Source organism: Trachypithecus francoisi, unplaced genomic scaffold (assembly GCF_009764315.1).
Source record: "Trachypithecus francoisi isolate TF-2019V2 unplaced genomic scaffold, Tfra_2.0 Lachesis_group0, whole genome shotgun sequence".
NCBI lineage: Eukaryota > Metazoa > Chordata > Mammalia > Primates > Cercopithecidae > Trachypithecus > Trachypithecus francoisi.
Genome location: NW_022681453.1, coordinates 40,594,664 through 40,602,584, shown reverse-complemented (window position 1 = coordinate 40,602,584; position 7,921 = coordinate 40,594,664).

Here is a 7,921-nt window from a genome sequence, read left to right as displayed (position 1 = left end):
AACCATTTACATGAAGGCTCTACCTACCTGAGCAAAGGTGGAAGTTGGGAGAGATAGGGCCAGAGAACAGAGTGGATAGTTCTTTGCCATCTTTGGTTTCCCCGAGGTCTCTGCTGGGCAAAGAGTCTCTCAGAAAAACACTTCCTTAAAGATAAGAGCCTGACTATTTACCAAAATTTACATATAGGTCCAATAAATGGAGCTGACTTTACCCATGCAGGGCTGGGTGTCAGACTCAGCTGTCTCTGTCATGATGCACTTTTAAGGCCTTTCTAGCTTTTTGAGTTAGATTACTGGCAAAGAAATGAATTTCTCCGATCTCCAGAGAATTCTAAATCTCCTCACTAGAGAATTAGACTGTCTGTCCCATTTCCAACAATGACACATGTTGAATGGCCCAGCTTTGGCCAATGGTCCTGGCCTGCCATGTCTTCTCACAACAAATGTTTCCTTGCAGTTTGCTCACTCTGGGGTCAGTAAGAATTTCAAATTGGGACAGAAAGAGAGAGAACTGTTTTAAGTGGGCTGACCTTGGCCTTCACAAATTACCTCTGAAGTTCCAGGATTTGTGAATGACCCAGAGGTCCATGATCCACAGTCATGCACCATTTGAATGAAGCATGAATTTGGATGGTGTGCATCTGGAACCATGGAGGGGAACTGGGTCTCACGGCTGGGGAACACCAGCACCTTAGCTTTGTGGAACTTACGACATGGTGGAAGTTCTGTTTCTTGGCAAAAAATGGTCATGTGGTTGAAGAGAAAGTTTCAGAGGATATAGAAATAACCTTCAACTTGTGGTAGGAGAATGGCACCGGGTGCTCATGGAGCTTTACAAGACATATGAAGTGGGAGAAAACCAGGAATCTGTGTCAGCATTTCCAGTGGTCCCAATTCAGGATCCCTGGAGGTTTCAGAATCAGTCCTCCCAAATATTTATGGAAAGAATAACAAATGCTTGCATTTATTGAGTGATAATTACATGCCAGGCAAGGTGCCAAGAGCTTAGCCCACATCATCATCTCCTGTGACCCTCACAGCAACACTCCAAGCGCATACTTTTACGATCACCATTTTCTAGAGAAGGAAACTGAGTACAGAGCGGTTGTCCAGTTTCAACAAGAACCCACAGCCAGACAGTGGCAGAGCTTTGATTCGAATTGACAAATACTCTCTCCTCGCCCAAACTTTAGTTCGGCTCCTCTGAGCCGACTGTTCGACTAGGCCTCAAATATGACCCCAGTCCTGCCCAGCAAAAATCATGCCAAGCCAGTTTAGCAAAAATGTCTTCACCTTTGATCTCTGATCACCCTTGAAATCTGATCAATTTCCTCATCTCCCACCCTTAATGTATAAGTCCTTGACCTGCTTTTAGCAAGAATCCTGTTCAGTCAGTTTAGCAAGAATTCCCCAACCCTGGGTGTCTCCTCTTCACAATTTTTCATCCACTGACTCTCCTTACTCTGCTCACTGACTATAATCCCCCACCTGTCCTTTCTGTATTCAGAGTTGATCCCCATCTCCCTCCCCTATTGCAGTACCCCCTACTGTGATAGTCTTAAATAAACCCTTCCTTACCTTTTAAATAAGCCTCAATCATTATTTCATGAACAGAACATAGGCAGTTGGACTCTGGTACCTGCATTCTTTTTTTTGTTGTTGTTGAGACGGAGTCTCGCTCTGTCACCCAGGCTGGAGTGCGGTGGCCGGATCTCAGCTCACTGCAAGCTCCGCCTCCCGGGTTTACGCCATTCTCTCGCCTCAGCCTCCCAAGTAGCTGGGACTACAGGCGCCTGCCATCTCGCCCGGCTAATTTTTTGTATTTTTTTTAGTAGAGACGGGGTTTCACCGTGTTAGCCAGGATGGTCTCGATCTCCTGACCTCGTGATCCGCCCGTCTCGGCCTCCCAAAGTGCTGGGATTACAGGCTTGAGCCACCGCGCCCGGCCGGTACCTGCATTCTTAATCCACACAGTATCCTGCCAGACCAGTGCTGTCCAATACAACTATAATGGAAGCCACATGTGTAATTTTAAATTATCTAATAGCCACATTAAAAAGGGAGAGAGAAACAGGTGAAATTTTTTTACAGTTTTTACCTAGTATATTTGAAATGCCATTTCAACATGTCATTGATTGCACAAAATTATTAACAAATATTTTACATTCTTTTTCCTTACTAAATATTTGAAATGGTCTGGAGTGTATTTTACACTTTTAGTACATCTTAATTCAGATGAGCCACCAGTGGTAAATGGCTGCAGTAATGGGCAGCATGGGGCTGGGTTATCCCCTGGCGGGCAGGATACTTGATATAGTTTGGATGTGTGTCCCTGACCAAATCCCATGTTGAAATGTAATCCCCAGTGCTGGAGGTGGGGCCTGCTGGGAAGTGATTAAATCATGGGGGCAGATTTCTTATGAGTGGTTTAGAACCATCCCTTAGGTACTGTCCTCACGATCATGAGTTCTCACGAGATCTGGTCATTTAAAAGTGTGTGGCACGTCCCCACTCCCTTTCTCTTGCTTCTGCTCTGGCCATGTGACATGCCTGCTCCCCCTTTGCCTTCTGGCCACAATTGTAAGTTTCCTGTGGCTTTCCCAGAAACCAAGCAGGTGCCAGCATCATGTTTCCTGCACAGCCTGCAGAACCGTGAGCCACTTAAACCTCTTTTTTTCATGAATGGCCCGGTCTCAGGCATTTCTTTATAGCAATGCAAGAAGGGACTAATACAATGCTTGAGTTGGAAAATTTTTTCATGGGAGTGCCTAGGGTAGAGGAAGCGCAAGAGAAAGGAGGAGAGGAGAATGAAGAGACAAGGAAACTGTCTGGGACACCTGGGTGCATGGCTGCCTGTGTGGCTGGAATGGAGAGACCATTTCAGGAGCAGGGTGTGGGGTGATTAGATCTGAGCAGAGGCTCTGAGGACATCTGTGCGGGTGGAATCCAGGAGACTATATGTGAGAATTACACTGAATAAAGATAGGGCTTTGGGCCTCCAGTTGTGAAGTGTGCCTGGGATGGAGGTGAAAAGCGACTTAGAGTGGATGGAGAGAAGAGTCGGGTAATAAGCAACCCCAGAGGAACTGGCTCGAAGTCTGGGCCAGGCAATGTGCTGTCTGATTGGGAAGAGCAGGCAGGTGATGAAAGAGGACAGTGTCTCTCCAGCTATCGTGTGCACAGATATCATCTGGGGATCTTGTTCAAATGCAGGTTCTGATGCAGTTGATTTGGGATGAGGCCTAAGATTCTACATTTCTAAAAAACTTACAGGTCTGATGAGGCTGCTGGTACATGAACCTTCATGCTCTGAGTAGCAAGGACTAGGACACAGATTCATGCTTTGAATGGTTAAGTGGCATGGAAGGGGAAGAAGTAGAAACTTAACTAAGCTCTGGAGAGCCTTCAGCTTGTACTCTTTCCAAGCTGTGGCAATAATAACTGTGACTTGCTTCCACTGACAACCTACTATGTGCCAGGTACTGCGTGTTGGGCTTTATACCAGAGATTAGCAAACTAGGGCTCATGGGCCAAATCTGGCTGCTTCCTGTTTTCGTGAGTAAAGTTTTATTAGAACTCAGCTACACCCATTCATTTATTTACATATAGTCATGGCTGCCTTCATGGTACAGTGGCAGAGTTGAGTAGTTGCAACAGAGATCATTCACAAAGCTTAAAATAGTTACCATCTGGCCCTTTATGGAAATACTCTGCTGATCCCATATTTGCACATTATCATATTTAATTCTCATCACAGCCCTGTGAGGTAAGTATTGTTATTGTTCCCTGTTACAGACAAACAAACAGAAATGTAGAGGCATCAAGGCACTTGCCCAGGGGCTCAAGCTAATACAAAAGGCAGACAAGTTCCTCATAATCAAGGCTGATGGAGGCCAATGCCGTATTTGGTTTTGTGCTCCTGCATTAATTCACTTAGGATAATGGCCTCCAGCTGCATCCACCTTGCTGCAAAAGACATGATTTCCTTCTTTTTTTACGGCCGTGCAGTATTCCATGGTGTCTATAGACCACATTTTCTTTATCCAGTCTACTTTTGATGGGCATTCAGGTTGATTCCATGTCTTTGCTAGTGTAAATCATGCTACGATGAGCATATGTGTACATGTGTCTTTGTGTTAGAACGATTTATATTCCCTTGGGTATATACCCAATCATAGGATTTCTGGGTCAAATGATAATCGACCATTCAATTACCTGTTTCCCGTTTTAAGTTCTTTGAGAAATTGCCAAACTGCCTTCTATAGAGGCTGAATTAATTGACATATCTCACGTTCTCGCTTAGGAGTGGGAGCTAAACGCTGAATACACATGGACACAAAGAAGGGAACAACAGATGCCAGGGCCTACTTGAGGGTGGAGGGTGGGAGGAGGGTGAGGATAGAAAATCCCTATTGAGTACCATGCACATTACCTGGGTGATGAAAGAATCTGTACTCCAAACCCCGGCGACACGCAATTTACCTGTACAACAAACCTGCACATGTACCTTGAACCTAAAGTTTAAAAAGATAAATAAGTTAAATGAATGCACTAGTCTCATGGAAACAGGAATGGCCTCTAGAAAGCAAGCGTGTATGTGTGTAAGCAGCAGGAGGCCGAGGGAGACCAAGATGCTCTTTTATGGAAAGGACCCAGTGTTTCCTTTTGTAGTGGCTTCTCTCACACCCCACACCATCTTCCCTTGCCTACCTCTGAACTTACCTGCGACAGTATCTTACTTAACCCAAGCACTGGCCTCTCTTCCTATTGTGGGATGGCAGTTGTTAAATCCCCCAATGTCCCCATCCCTTGTGGGACAATCCAGAGGCACGTTCTACACAATTCCCCCGGGGTCTGCAGTGAGCATGCGCCCTAGGTACCCACAGTGGTCACCTGCTCATTACTGGCTTTTCCTATCCATGGCCCCCACATCACTCTCCCATTCTCCCACTTGTGGGAATCACCTCCCAAATAAACTACCTGCACCCAAACCCCATTTCCAGTTCTGTTTTCACAGAAACACAAACCAAGACACATCCTCAGCTGTGCAGGTACCATGACAGTCATGTAAAATGCCTGTGGGGTTCACCTTTTACAGATAAAGAACTGGGACCCAGAGAGGAAAGCTGCTTGTCTCAGTTACAGAGGTTCCTAGCCAGGTCCATCTGACTCATTCATTGATGAGTCCTACAGCTCATTCTTTGAATAATAACAATCATGGCATCATCATCATCATCACATGCTTACTGTGAACAAATGAGGAGTCCATGGCTCAGAGGAGTTAAGAACTTCGCCAAGTTTTGCCCACATGTTAGAATGGGGATTTGCACCCCCAGAAGCCTGGAGTAAGAGGTGAAAACCCCTACAAGCAAGGCTGCAGTGGGCACGGAGCTGTCTCCTTGGGGCTGGGTGCCCTGGTGTGGCCTGGCCATCCCTCAGCCCTACCCACTGGGTGGGATAAACATCTTCCTCAACGACTGCTCCCATGGCCGGTTGCCATGGTTACCTCTGGGTACCATCTGAATATTGAAGGACAGTGACGGTAACCGCAGCCACTGTCACCGCCTCTGTTTGACATTCTTACCCACCCCCCCAATTCCTAGTACAACTGGGGCTGGAGAGTGGGAAGGGGGTAGGCCTGGTTGTCGTGAGAACAAAAGAGCAGTTCCCCATGACCTCATCTCTAGAAATCCCGGGAGCTTGGCGGCTGCGGCTGGGAGCTATCACTGCTCTGCTGTCTTCCCTCCCCTTCCAAGTTTCCCCAGCCTCAGCGTAAGCAGGAGCCTGCCTGCCAGTCCGCATGTGCTGTTCACGCCTGCGCCTCTCGTGTACAATGATTATTCTAGACCCACGTCTTGCCTATCTCTCTCCCTTCCTCTGTCTCTTCCTTCCGCCCCCACAGAAATTCACTGTCTTATAAAGGATGCAGCCCTTTGCTGGTGTGTTATGCTTTGGAGAGAGGCCCATAGAGTTCTGACTGGCCCCTCCTGGGGCTCTGAGAGTTTCAGTGATGATCCCCATCTTCTCATCTGTAAAATGGGGACAAGGGCTGTTGGAAAGATTAAGTAAGGGCAATAGTAGAAGCATTAAGAGCTTGATCCTTGAACTGGACAGACTTCTATTTAAATCCTGATGTCTCACTGCACCACCTGAGGCAAGTTAATTTTCCGACTCCGTTTCTTCTTCAATGAGGATAATAGGTGTATCCACCTTTCAGGGATTTAATTTGCTAAGGATTAAAGCATGGAGCCTTTCTTTGTCCCAGTGCCCTTGCCTGCTTCATGACCCTCTAAGCCTTTGAGTCTGTAAAGGGCAATGACCTTTGTTCTCCCTTGTTCCCAACCAAGGGCAGTGACACGAGACTCTGCCCTTCACTGAGAAAGAACAGCTCGCCTTCCAGCCGGATACAAGCAAGGCAGATAAGATACCTCCGTTTCCTCTCTTGAATCCTGTGGCTGTCACCAGCCTCTAATAAGATAGCACTAGCTGGGTGGCCCCACAGCTCCAGTGGGAGATTAAGAGCTTGGGCTTGACAGGGATGGGGTGCTTTCTAAGCTTGTAGTAGTGGCACCCTTGATCAGTTTGCGGCACAGGGCAAAGGTGGTGGAGCTTCAGGAGGAGGAAAAGGGAAGGATCTGCAAAATTCCTTTTCCCCCAAAATATTGATCCTTCCATCATCCTTCCCACCAGCCCTCAAGACACTCTCACAGTGCAGGAGGGAATCAGGGAAACAGGGGGTCCTCCAAATCCATCTTGAGCTTTGGGCTATTTTTAAAGTCTCCAAGAATTTGAGTAAAAATGTGCAAGTATGTGCATTTCACTAGGGTGAGAGAGAACAGAGTGTTCATTCAATTCTCATGGGCAGGGTTCTTCAAGCAGCAGCCCTGTCATGGTGTGCTGGCACCTGCCTATACCAACTTTCAAGAGCTAATTGTTAAGTATTTAGGAATTTTGTGAGCCAGTTGTGAAACACAACATTAAATACTAAATTACAGAAAATTACAATTAAATAAATTATACTAAAAATACTTATTTCCTAATTATTGTATTTCTCATTCCTTTCACCTATGCTTTTGTATCTGTAATACAACATAATGGTGTGTTACAGAACATCTCTTCCCAGCTCGACACTCAGTGACATCGCATGGATAGCTTGAAATTGAAGTGGGAGTATTTACACCCCTGGAAACTGGCAAATGCTACAAACAAGCCAGCCCACTCCCAGGCCCCAAGTCCTTGTTAAACATGTACCAGCACATGCCAGTCCCTGCACCACCCACAACAGAGGTATCTAGGTGGTCTATTCAAAATATAGACCCAGAGCTGCTCTCTAGACACACTGAATCAAAATGTCTGGGTTTGGGGCCCAAGAATCTACATTTAGAGAGCTCCCCCTGAGATTCATAAGCACACTGAGAACGCTAGGAGATTGGAAGGGAATAAAGGAGGGAAGAAGGTGGAAGGGAGTGAGAGAGGGAAGGAGGAGTGTGGAAGAAAACAAGAGGCAGAAGAAAGGGTTCACAAAGTAACTTTTCCCAGGACTAGCCGTAGGACAATTTTCAAGTGGGTGAAGGCTGAACTGCACTATCTACTCTTTATTAGTATTGTATTGTATTGTATTGTACTGTATTGTATTGTTGTATTGAGAGAGACATCTATTAAGCACTTACTATGGTTCAGGCACAATGCTAAGTGCCTTAAGTGTATGTTTCATTCATATATCACCTTGATGTAAAAGTTATTTATTGTTCCCATTTTACAGGTGAAGAAACTGAAGTTCAGGCTAAAAGTGCATTGACCAAGGTCCACACTCAGCAAGAGTTAGAGGCAAAAAGTGACTGGACTCCAGAAGTGGCGATCTGAGTCAGCTCTAGTGACTGGCACATGGAAGGGCCTTGGTAAACATTGGTGGGTGGACTTA